This window comes from Sus scrofa, chromosome X (genome assembly GCF_054392235.1).
Source record: "Sus scrofa isolate SSC_HxYL_T2T_F1_AM1 chromosome X, Sscrofa_HxYL_maternal_Yorkshire_Landrace_v2.0, whole genome shotgun sequence".
NCBI lineage: Eukaryota > Metazoa > Chordata > Mammalia > Artiodactyla > Suidae > Sus > Sus scrofa.
Genome location: NC_139401.1, coordinates 25,135,636 through 25,155,001, shown reverse-complemented (window position 1 = coordinate 25,155,001; position 19,366 = coordinate 25,135,636). Strand labels below are relative to the sequence as shown.

General features: G+C 38.0%; 1 long non-coding RNA gene across 2 annotated transcripts in view; it reads right to left on the bottom strand.

Moving 5' to 3' along the window:
• The window catches only part of LOC110257768 (uncharacterized), a 575,664-nt gene that overhangs the window by 357,136 nt on the left and 199,162 nt on the right, over positions 1–19,366 (bottom strand). For both annotated transcript variants that reach the window (XR_014835852.1, XR_014835853.1), the window contains exon 10: positions 6,059–6,129. This is a non-coding gene — a long non-coding RNA (uncharacterized LOC110257768). The remainder of the gene's footprint in view (positions 1–6,058; positions 6,130–19,366) is intronic.

Below are 19,366 nucleotides of genomic sequence, written 5' to 3'. Positions count from 1 at the left end.
GGCAAAGTAGATATTTATGGACCTGTTATGTAAATCTGTTAACCTTTTGTGTTCCCCCAGAGGATATCATAATTTACATTTTCTAAATCCATCTACTGTCATTCTCAGCCATGTTTCCATTGATTTATACTGCCTTGGAAATGGCTGAAATAAATAATGTAAAGTCTTTTACACAAATTTTCTCATTTAACCCTCAAAATAACTCTGCAAGTTATATTGCCATCTAATTTCATAATTTCTATGGTAGTTCTATTTTAATTTTTTTAAAATTGGTACTTATAAACAAGTCTGCACAAAGGGAACCAGGGTTTTGGGGAAAAATGGCTGTCCAGGGTTGGGGAAGGTCAAGTACAAAGTGAACCTAGAATATTTTGTGGGGCAAGAAATTGAGGAAGCACTCAAACCTGAAAAGAACATGGGAACCAGATTGAAGATGCTCCTCCTGGCAAAACAAGGACAATTTGGGCATCAAAATAATGATGTCAGCAATGGTTTATAGCACAACTGAATTGTTAAATAAAGAACCCGTAAGTTCATATCAAGACAAGGAATAGGTAGATAGATACAGACATGGATACACAGATGGATACATACGTGCATATACACACACACAGGCTAAAGAGAAAGCTCTTCTAGATGGCAGAATAATAAAACTAAAGTCAAAAGGTCAAATAGAACAAATCAAAATAATAAAAAAGCTCTTTTACATAGCCAAATAATAAAACAAGTAATGACAGTTAGCAAAATAACCATTTTGCAACCTCTAAAGCAATAATTTTTTCAGATGAGAATTATTCATGGGTGGAAAACCACTGGATGAGAGTTTGTTGAGGGAAAGGCTACTTATGTAGTATTTCTCTACAGGTAGCTTGTTAACTACAAAGGAAAATGGGTACCTATACAGTGAAGAAATCTGCTGTAACACTTTATGCAAGTGACCCAAGTTAACATCACTAAAATGAAGCAAACTGACATCAAATGCCTCTGGATGCTTGCACAGAGCAAGGCACACATCACTTACATGGTACTTTTGCTAATCATGCATACCTGAATTAAATCATTACAAACCTTTAATCTAAATTGGGTGACATTCTATAAAACAACTGGCCCAGCCAGGGTTTTTTTGGAGGGAGAAGGGGCATGCCCAGGCATGTGGAAGTTCCCGGACCAAGGTTTGAACTCACACCACAGCAGTGACCTGAGTGACAGAAGTAACAATGCTGGATCCTTAACTGCTAGGCTGCCAGAGAACTCTGGTGCAGACTTTTCAAAAATAACAATGGCACAAAACATCAAAAAAATTTTTTTTACATTTTTTAAAAAGGCCGAGGTAAAGCAATTCAGTTCTAGGTTAAAAGACTAATGAGACGTGAAAACTAAAGCAATATAACATCCAATATAATATCCTGGATTGGATTCAACATCAGAAAAAGGAAATTGTTATAAAGGATATTTGGGAAGGAAATTGGTTGTATTTAAATTGAGATTTTTATATTAGATGATTGTATCAACATCAAATGTTCTGAATGTGACTGTTCATTGTATTTATATAGGAGATTTTTCTTACATAATGAACTAGTTAGGGTTGAAGGGTCATTATGTCAAAAACTGACTCTTAAATGGTTAATAATAATGAGATAATATGTACTTAAGAGTATGAGATAAGCAAATAGAGAAAAATATTAATAGTTGATCAATCTAGGTGAAGGATATAAAGCATTAATTGTACTTTTCTTTCACCTTTTCTCTAGGTTTAGCATTTTTCAAAACAAAAAGTTGAGAGAAAAAGAAGTTTAAGCAACTTACCAAAGACAGGCAGTGAGTGAGTGGTGACACTAGGACTAAAACCCAGACAATGTGCAAAATCAGTCAGGGCGTTGGACACCTCATTATCGTGACAGCCAGAACCATGCCTTGAAGAGGCACTCAAAACATTCCCATGCCCCCCCCCCCCCCGCATCTCACTCAGGGCCAATGCTAACATCTTTATTTACAATAGCTTACATAGCCCCACACCTAGTCCACTCAGAGTGTGGTCTGCCTGGAAGAGGTTCAAAATCCAGAAGCCCAGGCCTCGTTCCAGACCTACTGAATCTGAATCCACATTTCAACAACAGCCCCCAGGGATTCCCATGCAGGTTTAAGTATGCAAAGGGCTACCTCCCTAACTTGGCCTCAGGACTAACTGACTTCATCTCCTACCAGTATCCCTATTTCTCTCTCTCTGTGCCAGCCCTACTGGCTTCCTTCTATTTCTCCAGAATTCCACATACAATACCACCTCCACGCCTTTGCACTTGCTGTGTTCTTTGCCTGTAATGAACTTTTAATACATATCTACCTGGTCCTAATTCCTTCAAAGCCCTTAATTATCAATGCAGCTCTCCTGATAACAAAATCTCAACATTCCCCATAAAACCCACATTCCCCCCGAAATTCCTACCTTATCTGCCTTGCTTCCTTCTTCTCCAAGGCCTTTATCAACCACCTGGCATACTAAGCCTTTGCCTGTTTATTGTTTACTATACCCTTGCAAGTTCCATGAAAGCTGGAGACTATTTTTTGCTTTATCCCTAGTTCCTAGAACAATATCAGATTCGTAGTGGTTATGCAATCAATACTCATTAAATGAGAGAGTACCCATTGTGACTCAGCAATAATGAACCCAACTAGGGTTCTTGAGGATATGGGTTCAATCCTTGGCCCCACTCTATGGGTTAAGGATCCAGTATTGCCATGAGCTGTTGTGTAGGTAACAGATGTGGCTCGGATCTGGCGTTGCTGTGGCTGTGGTGTAGGCCGGCAGCTATAGCTCTGATTTCACCCCTAGCCTGGGAACTTCCATTTGCTGCTATTGCAGCCCTAAAAAGCAAAAAAAAAAAAAAAAAGCAAAATACTCATTAAAATGAATTTACGAACAATTATCTGTAATCCCACACCAATCTTGTAATGGTCTACATTTCAGAGAAAAAGAGGTTTAGACAAGTCAAAGAACTTGTCCAAGGTCACTTGGAGATATAGAGATGTAGCTATAGTTAAATCTGTTATCTGAGTCCACTGCCCCAGGGAGAAAGATGGATCTGTACCATTCATGTGGCCCTTTACAAAAACAAAACGATTTTTCACTTATGAATTCTTTTTTCTTCCTTAACCTTACCTTATTACACAAAGGAGTGAGGACTATACTGCCTCATCAGAACCTCTTAGCACCAAGGTATAGCAAGCTAGAGGAGTCTGACTAGCCTGTTGGCCAGAAAAGGTCTTCCTTTTGATGGAAGAACAGGAAGCTGAATGCCAGGAACCACCTCACACCCGGTGTAATGGCATTGTGAAGTCACTGATGGTTCTTAAGAGTGTCTCTGCAGCTGTGACCTGGGCACTAGCTTTCTTGGGTCAGTTATGTGTGCTGCATCAAAGACAGTAGCTACATATGTGCACACCACACTGCTCTAGTTCTCTTCTCATCCTTACTGTTCCATCACCCAGAAATGTATTTCATTTGATTCTCAACTCAATGACCCGAACTCTGGAAATGCATTTTGGTTATTGACTTCATTTAAAGCATCTGACAGAAATACATGCATACAAATCAAGGCATTCATCCTTTCAGGAGAGGTCAAAGGAGCTCAAGACTCACTGAACTTTAGCAGCCCTGAGGGAACTTACTAGAATCTGGGCTCCAGCATAGATTTTTTATCTAACTGATTTGGGTTGAATCCCAATCATCTGTATTTTGTTAAAACAAAAACAAAAAACAAAAAACAAAAAACCAAGTAGTTATAATGATTAGCTAGTTTTAAAAAATAAGACCTCGAGAAAATAGACATGTGTACGTGTGCACATGCACACACACACACAAAGTAACATCTCAGACAGTCTGTAGCAGCTTGCCCCCAATACAGAGAAATACCAAGGAGATGATGAAAGGTAGAAGAAGTTACTAAACCGACCCTCAACAAACAGTGTGGCTCTGACTCAATGACCAGAGAAAGCCAATGAATTGCCAAGAATCCATTTATACCACTGCCTGAACAGCTCACTTAGCTGTATTTCTTTGCTTTGAGGCCTTTTTCAGGATCAGGAAGGTCCCACAGAGACATGTCCAGTAACTTTGGATATACCTTTGATTGACATTCAAGGAGCACTATTTAAGATGCTGTAAAGGGAGCTGGGATACTTGGGGCCCAGCAACCCCAAGTCATCTACTTCATCATAGAAAAAATGGGGTAGATAGCAGCAATGGGAATCATTCTATAATATTCCTCTTATTTGTCAATATGGAATGAAGTTCTATTTGTTTCATCTCTTTGTAATAGTGAAGCACCATCAAAATAAAATTCTGTATTTCATCAAAATAAAAAACTAACACCGGGGGGACTAGAGTTTTCTTCATAGAGCTGCTGTCTAGTAGGACAGGAAGCCTTGTTGTAAAATAACATAGAAAGAGATCACACAGTTTCTTAATGATTTAGGTATGTATTTCAATCGTGCCAAAAGCAAAAATCAAATTGTGAAACTTTTATTCAGCTTCATGGTATGAAGAAAAGGAAGAAAGACCTAAGTCTTTGATATGTCACTGCTTCCCATCACTTCTGCTCATTACCACAAACTCTGCCAGGCTCTGGCCACTTAATTCTTCCTCCCAGTTCCAATTTCATTTCCTTCAAGAAGCCACCCTGTGCACTGTGAGGTGTAAGCACCCTTGCTTTCCTTGTTAGTATGTCATGATTTATTTGAACTTGTTATGAATTTGTGTCATTAGTCATCTTTTTGTGGGCTTACACATCTTCCCAGCATCTCAACTCTGCTCATCTTCAGGTTAAAAGTTCTATCTTATGTTAACTCATATTTTCTCATAGAGCCTGTTCACAGTACACACAGCACCTAGTAGGTTTTCACTCAACAGAAGTGGCTTGATTGTTACTAAAATTCTTAACCAATTTGTGAAATGTAATTTTTCACCATAATCATTTGAAATATGTTTAAGCAATAACCCATTTCCAAAGTCCTAATCCAATGAGAATTTTCATTAATGAACTTTCAATTTCCAAGCACTCTGGAACCATTTAAGAGCATAAATTTAGACCCAATATAATTTTTAAAATGTCAAATGAAATAGCATTTAGGCTTTTCTCTAAAATTACTCAACCATTCCTTGCTTACCTTGATCATAAGGTATGCTCCCACCTCAGGGCTTTTGCACTTGCTTCTCAGTTCAACTAGAACATTCTGTCCTCTCAACCATTCATACTGCCTCTTACTTGTCATTTGTGTCTCAACATCAATATTCTCCTTCAGAAAGAGCCTCCAAGACCTCTTTTTTTCTTTCTTTCTCTCTTTATTTTTATTTTTTGGCCATGCCCACATCATGTGATGTTCCAAGGCCAAGGATCAAACCCAAGCCCCAACAGTGACAACAGTTGCCCAACAGTGACAACACCAAGCCCTTAACCACTAGGCCATCAGGGAACTCCCAAGATCACTCAATTTAAAACAGCTCACATGCCCCCAGTTATCCTCTATCACATTACCTTAGTCTGTCTTCTTCATGACACTTAAATATCAGTACACATTTTCTTTCATTACGATGCAACATCTCTATGCATGTATTACCTAGTTTCTGACATTCGAATGCATGCTATACAGGCACAAGGAACGTCTCCATAATATTCACCCCTCTATTCCCAGTGCTCATCAAGTGGTATACAGGAAACACTTAATATTGGCTGCATATAGGGATTTTGAATAGACTGAAAGTTGAAGGGCAAGCACTCCCTTACTCAGAAACAAGGTAAACATCTGAAACTTAAAATCAATTCTCATTTATATGTCTACTTCCTAGGGGATCCCTCTGTTCTTAGAAGAAAGAGACTTAAACCGAGTTACAAGGAGTTGATGGAAGACAGAACTTGCCTGATAAAAGATAAAGGGGCAAAACAGACTGTTAAGCAAAACTGCCCCGCCTCCTCCTCTTACACATGCACCAAATGACTGCAAGTAATATCACAATAATCATTATTTGTTGAAATGAAATCAATAAATATTTAAATCAGCTTACCTTGTCAGTTATCGTTTCTCTCAGTTCTCCTTCCACTGTCTTGGTATAATTCGCTTATGTTTGACAACTCCCTGCCAAGAAATAGCAAGTTCATACATTAAATTAAAATGATCAAGAGTATAAATGACATTTATGTGCCTCAGAGCAAGTAAATAACATTTACAGTGCATTACTCAACTTTGAATTTAATACCATCTTTAGCTTTAGAAACTGTGGAATTTTTTAATAAGCTTTAGCATCCTGAGGTCAAAGAGTATACACATCTTAGAACCATGGAACCTTTTTTCTTCCTGCCTTATCTCTAGCACAGCTTTTTTTACTTAACCTCAGGATGAAAGTCATCAGGTTTTCTTTATATTCTCTCAAAGCAGCTGACACTTCAAGTGACTTTTGATGTTCAACAGCATTTGTTCAGATGCCTTTCTGACATTGATCCACAGGGTTGTAATATCTTCCTATCTGAAAGTTTTTACCAACAGAAAATTGTTTTCCTTACCATTATATATGTCAACAGACTTTAATTTGAATCGATTCCATCTGAACCTTCACTAAAAACATTTTCTTGGTTTTGCTAACTTAGACGCCTAAGATCTGCCCTGATAGCCATTTTGTCACAAGTAGGCAAAGAACAAGAGTGCTGGAAGGACTCTTTTTGTGGGGGTTTAGCAGGACTAATTGAAATTTAAATGACAGGGAATATGAAAATAAAAATATTTTTCTTGAGACAAGCAAAATTTCCAAACCGTAGGATGCCTTTCCAAAGGAATCATTGAAATGCAAGAAGCTATAAAACTGGCTGTAGATGAAACAGTGAATCATCCTAGTCAGATCTTGCCACGTGCCAGCCACTTATCAAGCCACAGCTATATATTCAAAAGTTCTTATTCCTTGCATTCTTGAATGATGTTTCTAATGATGGTTCTATATTTGGTTAGCTGTAACCAAAAATTCTGATGAATAATCAAAGTACTATTCAGCAGGATATGTGTGGAAAAATCCATGAAGAGTCTCTCGGGTGAGTGACTATGCAATGATGGACAATATTTGATGTTTATGGCCCTGCCATTTTGGTTCTACAAATTGCCCATCAGCCCTACAATGGGGGAGGAACTTGAGAGGTGCAAGTAAGTGTGTGATGCTGGTGCTGGTCATCGCTCATGAGCACTGGTCATCACCCCCCCAGATGCACTCTTCACCACTGTGCATTTCTCTCTGTGCCCTGGAAAGGTGCTATGCATGAATCACATCCATGGGTTCACTTGTCCTCTACTTCTAGATGGCTCTGGACCCTAAGAAGTATGTGCAAGAGGTGAAATGGTGAGAGGAGAGTGAGATGAGTATTTACTTTGCACAGGCTGCCTGCATACAGCACAGCTCTTATCAGCTGACCCTCTCCACCCTGCCCTCTCTGCCTCTGGGTTTTAGAGACCCCTCTACTTCCTTACCACGTGGGGCCTAGAGGAGATAATTCTGTTACCAACAATAAGGATACTGCCTTATGATTTCCTTCTATCTTCTCCACACATTTGTCAATAGTCCTTTACCAAAGCCTTCTAAATTTACCCAAATTGAACTTGCATTGGATTCCTCATGAGAACTTCAAAGTTCCAATGTCTATGCACACTGAGGTACATGGAATGATTGGCCAAGGGGACCTGCTGTGTAGCACAGAGAACTCTACCCAATATTATGTAATCAGCTATGTTGGAAAAGAAGCTCAAGGAATGGAGGTGTGTACATGTATCACTCAATCTTATCATTATATGATGTAAATTACTGCAACCTTGTAAATCGACTATACTTCAAACAACTTTAAAAATGAAAAAGAAAAGCTCAAATGCCTGTCTTTGAGGAGCTTCCCCATTTGGTAGGAAAGAAAAAGTATAATACATCAGGAGAATGATATAATCACATGACTCAAGAAAATGACAAAATCAAGTATTAAATTGTGAAGTCTCCAGAAAATGTTACTGGGATTGAGATAAATAAAAGACTATTCAAGAACTAAAGCTGGACTGAGGAAATTTGCAACAAAAGATGGCACTTCAAATGCAGCGACGACATAGGAGAATATCGGGGCAGCAGCAAGAGAGCAGATCTTCAATATCCTCACAACACAAAAAATTGCTAATTATGTAATGGGATGAATGCGTTAACTAAGTTTACTGTGGTAATGATTTCACAATATATACAAGTATCAAATCACATTGTAACCTAAAACTTATACAATATCTCAATTATATCTCAAAGTATGTGGGGAGAAAAGGTATAAAAAAATCTCTGGTGGGAAAGTGACTTCGGCAAAAGCACAAAAGTACAAATATTATGTATATGTATATATATGATACATGATATATGATATATGTTATATATGTGTATATATATGTTATATATGTATGTATGTGTGTGTATATATATTAGGGCTTTTAGAGCTACACTCGCACCATTTAGAAGTTCCCAGGCAAGGGGTCAAATCGGAGCTACAGCTGTCGGCCACAGCTACAGCAACACCGGATCTTTAACCCATTGAGAGATACCAGAAGAAAGGCAAAAGGGAAGGACAAGAATAGGATTTTAAAAGGTTTTGATGTCCAAAGGCAAAGCTCAAAAATAACACTTATTGCAGAGGCACTGTATTTACCTAGTATTAACTGGTTAACTACTAGCTGCATCAAAGAAACAGTAACCACAATTAACGATGCCCTGCTTTTTGTTACAAAAATTATTCACAGAATGGCATTTATACAAAGATATCATGTGGGTCATTCTTGAAAGAAGTCAGCATCTATGGCACTTCATATCTGGCTGTGCATATTCTACTGTGAGAATTAGCAGGTATTTTCTCTATAAAAGAATGCCTTTATGGCAATTTTTCAAGCCTACACTTAAGTTACGGCTTCTTCTAGTATAGCCTCTGTACCAGCAGCTCTTTCATTCCAGAATCCTGGCCGTACATGTTATTGCAGTAATAAAGTAATAAGAACCTAATCTCTTTTGAAAGGGTTTGCGGAAAGGATGAGTGCAAAATTGGCACAGGACAGAGTTTTTGACCTTTCCCCAGTGAAGTACAGACAAAGTAGGTCACATACAATCACATTTTTTTTCCTAACTTGTCTTTATTCCAGCATGTCCTTACATGTAATACAGAGATCTCGAATATTCATTACTCTTTCAGAGTAATAATATATATTTGGTATAATATTTGAGTCAATTCCACATAGTTGCTACATAAATATTGAATTGCAGAATGAACTTCCAAGTCTCTCCGTGGTTTCTCAGCTGGATCCCCACAAGGCTGGAGCTCCTAGCACTCTACAGCTTGTGAAAATACTTTTGATCAAAGAGAACGCAGCAAATGCATGCAGAACGATTTTTTAGAGACCTCAGAAGACCTGTGTCTTTGACTGAAGGACAGGACACGTGGATAAGGCAGTCACATGCAATGCTTCTCCTGGCTCCCCACCACCTCATCCAGACCACATTTCCACCAACCCCTTGACCAAATATATAACAACCGGGTTATCTGATTATCATGCACTTATCCCCATTCTTATACTATTTTCACCAACTGGATGCCAGAACACTGATTATTTTGGAAACTACGAAGTCTTCCTCTTTAGTACAAGTGCCAATCTGATGTTAAGGGTAGAGTTATATAGTAGGCATGATTGGATTCTGGAGTCAGATTCAAATCCTGTGTCTGTATAATTTAATAGCTGTACAGTTTTAAAGAAGTTAGCTAAATTCACCAAACTTTTTTTTCTTATCTGTATACCGATGGCATAATAATAGGGTGGTTTTGTATAAACCCACATAAACTTCTTCATTTAGTGATTTTCATGTGGTAAATGCCCTATAATATTTGATGATGACCTTAAGAAGCCATCTCAAAAACTTCTGATAGGGGGTTCCCTGGTGGCCTAGTGGTTAAGACTTGGCACTGTCACTGCACTGCTATAGCTTGTATTACTGTTGTGGCGCAAGTTTGATCCCTGGCCCAGGAACTTCCACAGGCATGACCAAAACAAAACAAAACAACTTGAAATCGAAGATGGTTGAAGTAAAAGCATGTATAGTTTACACCTCCTTCTGAAAACCCCAAAACAGAATAAATGGAAAAATATCCATCCACATGAACCTACGAAATTGCAAAAACCCCAACCCAAGTTCATAAATAACACCTGTCAAAATTCAGTGAATTGTGAACTTAAGAAGGATGCTGGAAGCCAAAACTTACTTCTCCTGCTCTTGAGCAATGTGAGAAGATCCTAGCTGAGACTCCTATACTTGATCCAAACAAGACTGCATATGTAGGCTATGAGGAAACTGGGGGTCCAGTTCCGAGTCACCAAATGTCACAGGAGGAAGGTTGATGAAGGAATTGCACAATTCCACTCTTATTTTCTGCCCCAATGTCCAAGTTAAAAGAAGTGAGACCAGAAGAAAAGGTAAAATACCAATTGGTTCAGCCGAATACTCTTACAAACAAAGATGAATAGATACTAGTAAAATAAGACTTGTGAACTCCAAGACTCCACTTTTGGTCCATGTTGATCTCTTATATTTTTTTCTGAGCACTCTCAAAGGAGTGTCTCCTTCCACTTCCAAAGCAGGAGACACAAGCAATATAGGGTAAAAGTACCCTTTAGAATCATACTAAAATGATATTCTAGTTTAAGTATGTCCCAAATACTACGTGGCATATAATTATAATCATAGAAACATATTCATGGTCTATTTCAAATTCATCTTTAACTGGATGAATTTTTACTGGATGAACTATTTTTTAAATGATTTTTATTTTTTCCATTATAGTTGGTTTACAGTGTTCTGCCAATTTCCTACCACACAGCAAAGTGACCCAGTCACACATACATATATACATTCTTTTCCTCACATATTCATCCATCATGCTCCATCACAAGTGATGAGAGATAGTTCCCAGAGCTATACAGCAGGATCTCATTGCTTATCCATTCCAAATGCAATAGTTTGCATTAACCCCAGACTCCCAGTCCATCCCACTTCCTTCCCCTTCCCCTTGGCAACTATAAGTCTCTTCTCCAAGTCCACGATTTTCTTTTCTGTGGAAAGGTTCGTTTGTGCCATATATTAAATTCCAGATATAAGTGATATCATATCATATTGCCTTTCTCTTTCTGACTTACTTCACTCAGTATGAGAGCTTCTAGTTCCATCCATGTTGCTGCAAATGGCATTATGTCATTCTTTTTTATGGCTGAGTAGTATTCCACTATGTATATATACCACATCTTCCTAACCCATTCATCTGTCAATGGACATCTAGGTTATTTCCATGTCTTGGATATTGTGAATAGTGCAATGAACATGCAGGTGCATGTGCCTTTTTCAAGGAAAATTTTGTCCAGATACATGCCCAAGAGTAGGATTGCTGGATCATATGGTAGTTCTATGTTTAGTTTTCTGAGTTGCCTCCACGCTGTTTTCCATAGTGGTTGTACCAATTTACATTTCCAACCAACAGTGTAGGAGGATTCCCTTTTCTGCATACCCTCTCTAGCACTTGTTATTTGTGGACTTGTTAATGATGGCCATTCTGACTGGGGTGAGGTGGTACCTCATGGTAGTTTTGATTTGCATTTTTCTAATAATCAGTGATGTTGATAATGCCGTCACTGTGCAAAAGCTTGTCAGCTTGATTAGGTCCCATTGGTTTATTTTTGCTTTTATTTCTGTTGCCTTGCAAGACTGACCTGAGAAAATATTCATAAGGTTGATGTCAGAGAATATTTCACCTATGTTCTCTGCTAGGAGTCTGATGGTGTCTTGTCTTACATTTAAGTCTTTAAGCTATCTTGAATTTATTTTTGTGCACGATGTGAGGGTGTGTTCCAGTTCCATTGATTTACATGCAGCTGTCTAGTTCTCATAGCACCACTTACTGAAAAGACTGTCTTTTCCCCATTTTATATTCTTGTCTCCTTTGTCAAAGATTAATTCACCATAGGTGTCAGGGTTTATTTCTGGGTTCTCTATTCTGTTCCATTGATCTGTCTGTTTTGGTAACAGTACCACACTGTCTTGATTACTGTAGCTTTGTAACATTGTTTGAAGCCTGGTAGAGTTATGCCTCCAGCTTTGTTTGTGTTCCCAGGATTAATTTGGCAATTCTGGGTCTTTTGTGGTTCCATAGAAATTTTTAGATTGTTTGTTCCAGTTCTGTGAAAAATATCATGGGTGATTTGATAGGGATTACATTGAATCTGTAGATTGCTTTGGGTAGTGTGGTCATTTTTACAGTATTAATTTTTCCAACCCAGGAGCACAGAATATCTTTGTATTTCTTTGAATCCTCTTTAATTTCCTTGATTAATGTTTTATAGTTCTCAGCATATAAGTCTTTCACCTCCTTAGGTTTAGTCCCAGGTATTTATTTTTTATCATGTGATTTTAAAAGGTATTGTATTTCTGTATTCCTTTTCTAATATTTCATTGTTAGTATACAGAAATGCAACAGATTTCTGAATGTTAATCTTGTATCCGGCTACTTTGCTGAATTTGTTGATTAGTTTGAGTAGTTTTTGTGTGGATTCCTTAGAGTTTTGTAAATATAGTATCATGTCATCTGCATAGAGTGACAATTTTACCGCTTCTCTTCCAATTTGGATACCTTTTATTAGTTTTTGTCTGATTGCTGTGGCTAGGACTTCCAATACTATGTTGAATAAAAGTGGTGAGAGTGGGCATCCTTGTCTTGTTCCAGATGTTAGTGAGAAGGCTTTCAGCTTTTCTCCATTCAGTATTATATTGGCTGTGGGTTTGTCATAAATGGCTTTGACTCTGTTAGGGTATGTTCCCTCTGTACCCACCTGGGTCAGGTTTTTATCATGAACGCATGTTGGACTTTCTCAAATGCTTTTTCTGCATCTATTGAGATGATCATGTGGTTTTTTTACTTTTCTTTTGTTAATGTGGTGTATGATGATGATTGATTTGCCTATGTTGAACCATCCTTGCGAACCTGGGATGAATCTCACTTGGTCATGGTGTATGATCTTTTTTATATGTTGTTGGATTCGGTTGGCTAAAATTTCGTTGGCTAAATTTTATTTGCTAAATTTGGCAATCATAACTCACCCATAGATAAGAAAGAAGTACAAAGACTTCAAAAGGAGCTATATACATAGACACTATTAAAACATATGGAAATTAACAGAGGAAGCAAAAGGAATGAAATATTATCAGATGCATTATCCCTCAAAAATTGAAGGGGAGTTTGGTTAAGCATCTTTATAATCTCAAAGTAACTGAATATGGACTACTGGAAAAATTTTTCAGATAATGAAGCAGCAGGAGATGAAAAGTAATTTAACAAAACTGAGGAAAGGAATTGAAAATGAAAATAAACTACTTCAAAATAAATACAATAAGAAGGAAAATACATTTTGCTAAGAGTCAACAACATGGAAAAGAACCACGAGGAAATAACAAAAGTCCAGAAGATAAAGGGAAATGACACAAGAGCAGAAGGAAGAGAGGCAAAGGAAATCCATAGGCCAGATGGTGGTGGTGATGATGATAATTTACCAGAAAGAAAGCAGAATAAAGAAAAGAAAACACTAGAAAACCATCCTAAAATAAACAAAGTCTCAAATCTATAAATCGGAATGACAAAATGCTTTCTGAAAAATCATGAAAATAATCAGCATAAAGATATAGCCCAGTGAAATAAATTACTGAACTTCTAGGATAAGGAAAGAACCCTGTAGATATCATATCCAGGAGTAAAAACAAATCATTTACAAATGGGAGAAAGCAGATTCCTATCTCTTTCCATTTTCAGTAGACAATGGAATAATTAATGTCTAGAGAGTTTGGGTGGGAAAAAATGTAATCCAATAATATTATACCCATTTGAAAACACAGCAGAAAAATATTTATATAACTTTTTGGATTCTGGAAATATAGCCTCAAAGCTACAATTCCGGTAATAATCAAGAGGGGAATCAAAACAAGTCACAGCATGAGTTCTAATGGTGAGCATTTAACCAATTTAAGTATGAATCTAGCATTATACAACTGACTCCTTATCTATAAAATACTGGTTGCCAAAATGACCCGTAATGTTTCTCCTAAGGCTATATCTTTCGAGTTTCATTAATTAGAAGTTTACAATTCTTGTGTCTTAGCTTTTAAAATACAGTGTCGTCGTTATTCAATTATTCATTTAAAGGTGAATCACATTTTAACAAATACATTTTCAACATGAGGCACTGTGCTTATCATTTGAGGTGAAAGAAAATAAAATCGTGATTAAGAAACTCATTGGGGGGAGTTCCTATTGCGGCACAGTGGCTAACAAATCCGACTAGGAACCATGAGCTTGCGGTTTCGATCCCTGGCCTTGCTCAGTGGGTTAAGGATCCGGTGTTGCCGTGAGCTGTGGTATAAGTTGCAGATGGGGCTTGGATCTGGTGTTGCTGTGGCTCTGGTGTAGGCCGGCGGCTACAGCTCCGATTCAACCCCTAGCCTGGGAACCTCCATATGCCACGGGTGTGGCCCTAAAAAGACAAAAAGACAAAAAACAAACAGAAAACAAAAAACAAAAACCACCTCAACTCATTGGGGAGTTCCCATTGTGGCACAATGTAAACAAATCTGACTAGTATCCATGAGGATGTGGGCTTGATCCCTGGCTCAGTGCATAGGGGTCAGGGATCCAGCATTGCTGTGAGCTGTGGTATAGGTCACAGATACAGCTCAGATCTGGTGTTGCTGTGGCTGTGACTGTGGCTGGCAGCTGTAGCTCCAATTCGACCCTTAGCCTGGGAACCTCCATATGCCATGGGTGCAGCCCTAAAATGCAAAAAAAAAAAAAAAAAAGAAAAGAAAAAAGAAAACTTATTAGGTCTTCACATGTTCACACTAATTTGGGAAACAGACATGAATAAATAACTACAATTATTTGTATTTACACAATTATAATAAATACCACAAATACCCGGAATAATTGTTGTAAGTCAGTTGTTCCTGGGAAATGGGGAAAAGAGGGGGAGAACTATTTAGATTGGAGTTTGGAGCAGAGATAAGGGTTTTCCAGGTAAATGAAACAATACATAAGTAAGCAGAGAGTTAAGAAAGATTGCATAATCATGAAATTTTTGTCAAAATACATGGCTAGAATGTACAATGTAAAATTAATACTGAGAGATGATATTGGTGAAATAGAATAGGTCAGATTGTAAAGGGACTACTTAATCAGATTAAATGGGGGGGGGGTCCACTGGAAAGCTTTCTAGATGAAGGTTTATACAATCAATGGGCTGAAAATCAAGTGGAAGATGAAAAGTAAGACTCATCCCTGCTAAATGTAGCATTGCTCCCATTGAGTAAAGATAATGTTTTCTAGAGATTATATAAAGTTATTTCCAGGGAAGTACTATGGGGCAAAAATAAAAGAGCTGCCAATGAGGAAAAAAACAAGTTTGATGTAAACAGAGACTTGGAAAAGCAGTTGTTTCTGCTTCCTCCTTTAGATCAGTGCCTCCATTATGACAATGTGCCTGGGCTAGACTGTTGGAAGAGAGCCTAATTACGTCACCTAAGACCATCCTAGACTAACCATCCCCAATATCAAGCCCAGAGTCCACGTGGGCGGGCCCAATAGGGCATGGATACAGGGAACCACAGAAGACTAGGGCCTGTAATGTAAACAATCTACCAAAGTCTCCAAATAAATAAAAAGCAAAATTCAATTTTAATGTTTTACAGTGTACTTGTAGATTTAATTTAGGAACATAATCAACTCTTAACTGTAACTTTTAGGAGAGTAAAATCGTCAATGTGTACCCCCTTAAATGCCTGGGATAATATTGTTTGTTTCCATTTACCCATCAGTCTCATGTCCCAGTTTGTTTTTTTTTTTTTTCTTTCTTTTTTCCCTTATTTTTAGATTTTTAGCTTCTCTCTTTCCCCTCATCAGCACACCATTTGATCTTTCAGTACAATATAGGTGTACATGCCTCCTCTCGTTTACCTTTAATAAATACAATTCACTGCACACTAACTCCATGTTAATTTATGTACAACTACACATTGGATGTTTATAACAGCCTCATGAGATAAGCTCAATTTTTCAGAAGAAAAGAATCTTTTTTTTTTTTGCCTTTTTTTGGGGGGGGGGTTTTATGGCCACACCTGCAGCATATGGAGATTGTCAGGCTAGGGGTCTAATCAGAGCTGCAGCTGCCAGCCTATGCCACAGCCACACAGGATCCGAGCCATGTCTGCAACCTATACCACAGCCCACAGCAACGCTGCATCCTGAGCGAGGCCAGGGAGCAAACCCACAACCTCATGGTTACTAGCTGGATTCGTTTCCGCTGCATCACAACTGAACTCCAAGAATCTTGTCTTTGTATGATCAAATAAGCTTCCCAATTACACAAAACACAAACAAACTGGCAGAGCTTGAACCTGAACTCAGGTCTTAATCCCTAAACAAAACTGTATCTGGCAGAGATGAATGCTCTGTTTCCACACTCACTCTATGAAATTTAAGGGCAAGTATATTCAGTATTAGACAATCCCATCAGGCATTTCTTCCTTCTCAAATGGTTCCCACATGTTGGGAGTTCCCAACGCCTTCTTTTCTTCTCTTTCTTTCTTTCTTTTTTTTTTTTTTTTTGGGTCATTTTTGGCCGCCCCATGCCATATGGAGCTCCCAGGCCAAGAATCAGATTGGAGCCACAGTTGTGACCTAAGCCGCAGCTGGGGAAAACGCAGGATCCCTAACCCACTGTGCCAGGCCAGGGATCTAACCCGTGTCCCAGCAGCCCCCAAGACACTGCCGATCCCATTTCGCTACAGGGGGAGCTCCAACCCTTTTGATTCTTATTAAATAAAATAACAAATCAGCATGTCTGTAATGAGAAGAATTTGAGAATTAGGATGGTGACAACAAACTTTGTATCTGCACATTTCCAAAATAAGTTACAAGATATTTCTAAAATAGGACTCTCAGTAAAAATGAAAACATGATCAATACTTAGGAAGACTTGACCAACTTGGAAAAAAAAATCATTCTACTGAAAAAAGTTCCATTAACTAAAGATTATAAAATTTAGTTAAGACGCAAACTATTCTCTGAATTTTATACATTAAAAAGACATTGGCGCAACACTACAGATAAACTTTTTTTTTTTTTACTTTTAGGGCCATGCTCTCAGCATATGGAAGTTCCCAGGCTAGGGGATGAATCGGAGCTGCAGCTGCCGGCCTATACCACAGCCATGGGCAATGCAGGATCCAAGCTGAGTCTATGACCTACATCACAGCTCACAGCAACACCAGATCCTTATCCCACTGAGCAAGGTCAGGGATTGAACCTGCATCCTCATAGATCCTAGTTGGAGTCATTTCCCCTGTGCCACAATGGGAATTCCCATAAATCAACTATACTTTAATTAAATTAAAAAATAAAGAGACCACATTTAATCCAATCAAATTATAGAGCTCTATGTGTATATTTTCATTTGCAGTGAACATGTGAAATAGAGATTTTTTTCAATGCTGTTTATAAATAAATATGTATCATCATCTTAGAGGTTGGCCATGTTTCATGTGGTTTGGTCATTTAGCCTCTTTGTCCAAAGAAGCCTGCATTGCTCTAGCTTCCTCCACTTTCAGTTGAGAGAGATGCCCTTATTTTTGTCAGTTGGCACAACCTTACCCTGAAGGTCTCAGTGTCCTTCAATCAAAACGTTATGTGAACTGTTTTCCTGAGTCATCTTTGATTAGGAATTAATTTGCATTTTCTATGACCTCTATCAAGAGGATAATTCTCTCTTTCAGTAATGTTACTGTTGTCAAATGAAATGCTCTGGACTTAAAGACACAAGAATATTTTAGTTCTTAAGCCTAGACCTTGGAATTAAACATGTAAAACTTAATTCTTAGCAACTCTGAAGTGCCTACATAAAGAGAAATGGGAATTGGGGGCTAACTAAGGTGACAAACAAGTTAGTAAGAAAAACATTGCGCTTCTTTCCTTCTCCCTGTCATCATTAAATCACGACTGGTATTGTTCTCCAGGTGCTGTGGGTAGTTTAGTGTCTATCACGAGGTTGCTGTCAGATTTTGCAGTTGAGTGTAGATGGATGAGGTATTAAGCAAAATAAAGTTCTTCGAAAAACAGGGCATGATCTTTGTACTCTTGGGAGAACATAGGCAGAACCTTATAATCGCTTGCTAATTACCCTGAGTAAAGTAATTTGTTTTATCTGTCTGCCATTTGGTTTCCTGCAAAGTGCGGGAAAAAAAACTATTATGGGATTTTGCTCAAACTAATTACTACTATTTTATCATGAAGACTGTTCAAGCGTAATCCTCTTTCCTTGGCGTGCTTTCTCCTTGAATTTAAAGTCTTATGGTAAGCCAAGAAATAGTTTAAACATCCTAAACTGTAATAGATATTCCTGATTTTTAGCCTCCCACTATAATAATGCACAATGATACCTCAGCACTGTAAGTCAACAGCTGTTAACAAGTGTTGTATATAGCTTTTCTTGGTAGAATGTTATGCAATGGGTAGTAGGTCAATCTCAAAGGAAATCTTGCTCAGATTTATAACAGAGAATTTATAAATGTCATTGTTACACAGCTTTAGAATTAACAAAGAGCTTCCATATACATAATTTCATAAACTCTTCCCAATCATAATGTGAGGTAGTATGACAGATTAAGTTTAAACTCCTTACCCTATCCCACATCATAGAAGGAGCAATTTCTCACACCATTGATATTGAACTTGGGAGTTGCTTTGGTCAAGGGGATATTAACAGACATGACAAAACCAAAGGCTTGAAATGTGCTTGCACAATTAGGCTTTTTCCATTGTCATGAGAAGAACACGTCCTAGGAACGTGGTGTCAGAAGAATAAAGGACATGTGAAGCAGACCTGGACGCAAATGGAGCCTGGGGGCCAGTCCAGCTAAACCCAATGTACATCAGCTTTGCCCCAGTGGACTTGTTGACATGTAAGCCAGAAAAAATGCACATTGCCATAAGCCTTGGAAATAATGTGGTGGTTTGTTGTACAACAAAAGCTGACTGATAAATCTACTTTGCAAAGAAGAGCAAATAAGACTCAGAGAAGTACTATGCTGAGTTTTCCAGAAATTAAACAGAGCTCTAAGTGCCTATCAGAAAAGTAAAAAAAAAAAAAAAGGCAAGGACATTTATGAGGCTATGTCTGATATCTGTTTGATGCCAATAAGAGAGAAATCTACATGTTGCTAGATGCAAAATAACATATAAAGCCTGTT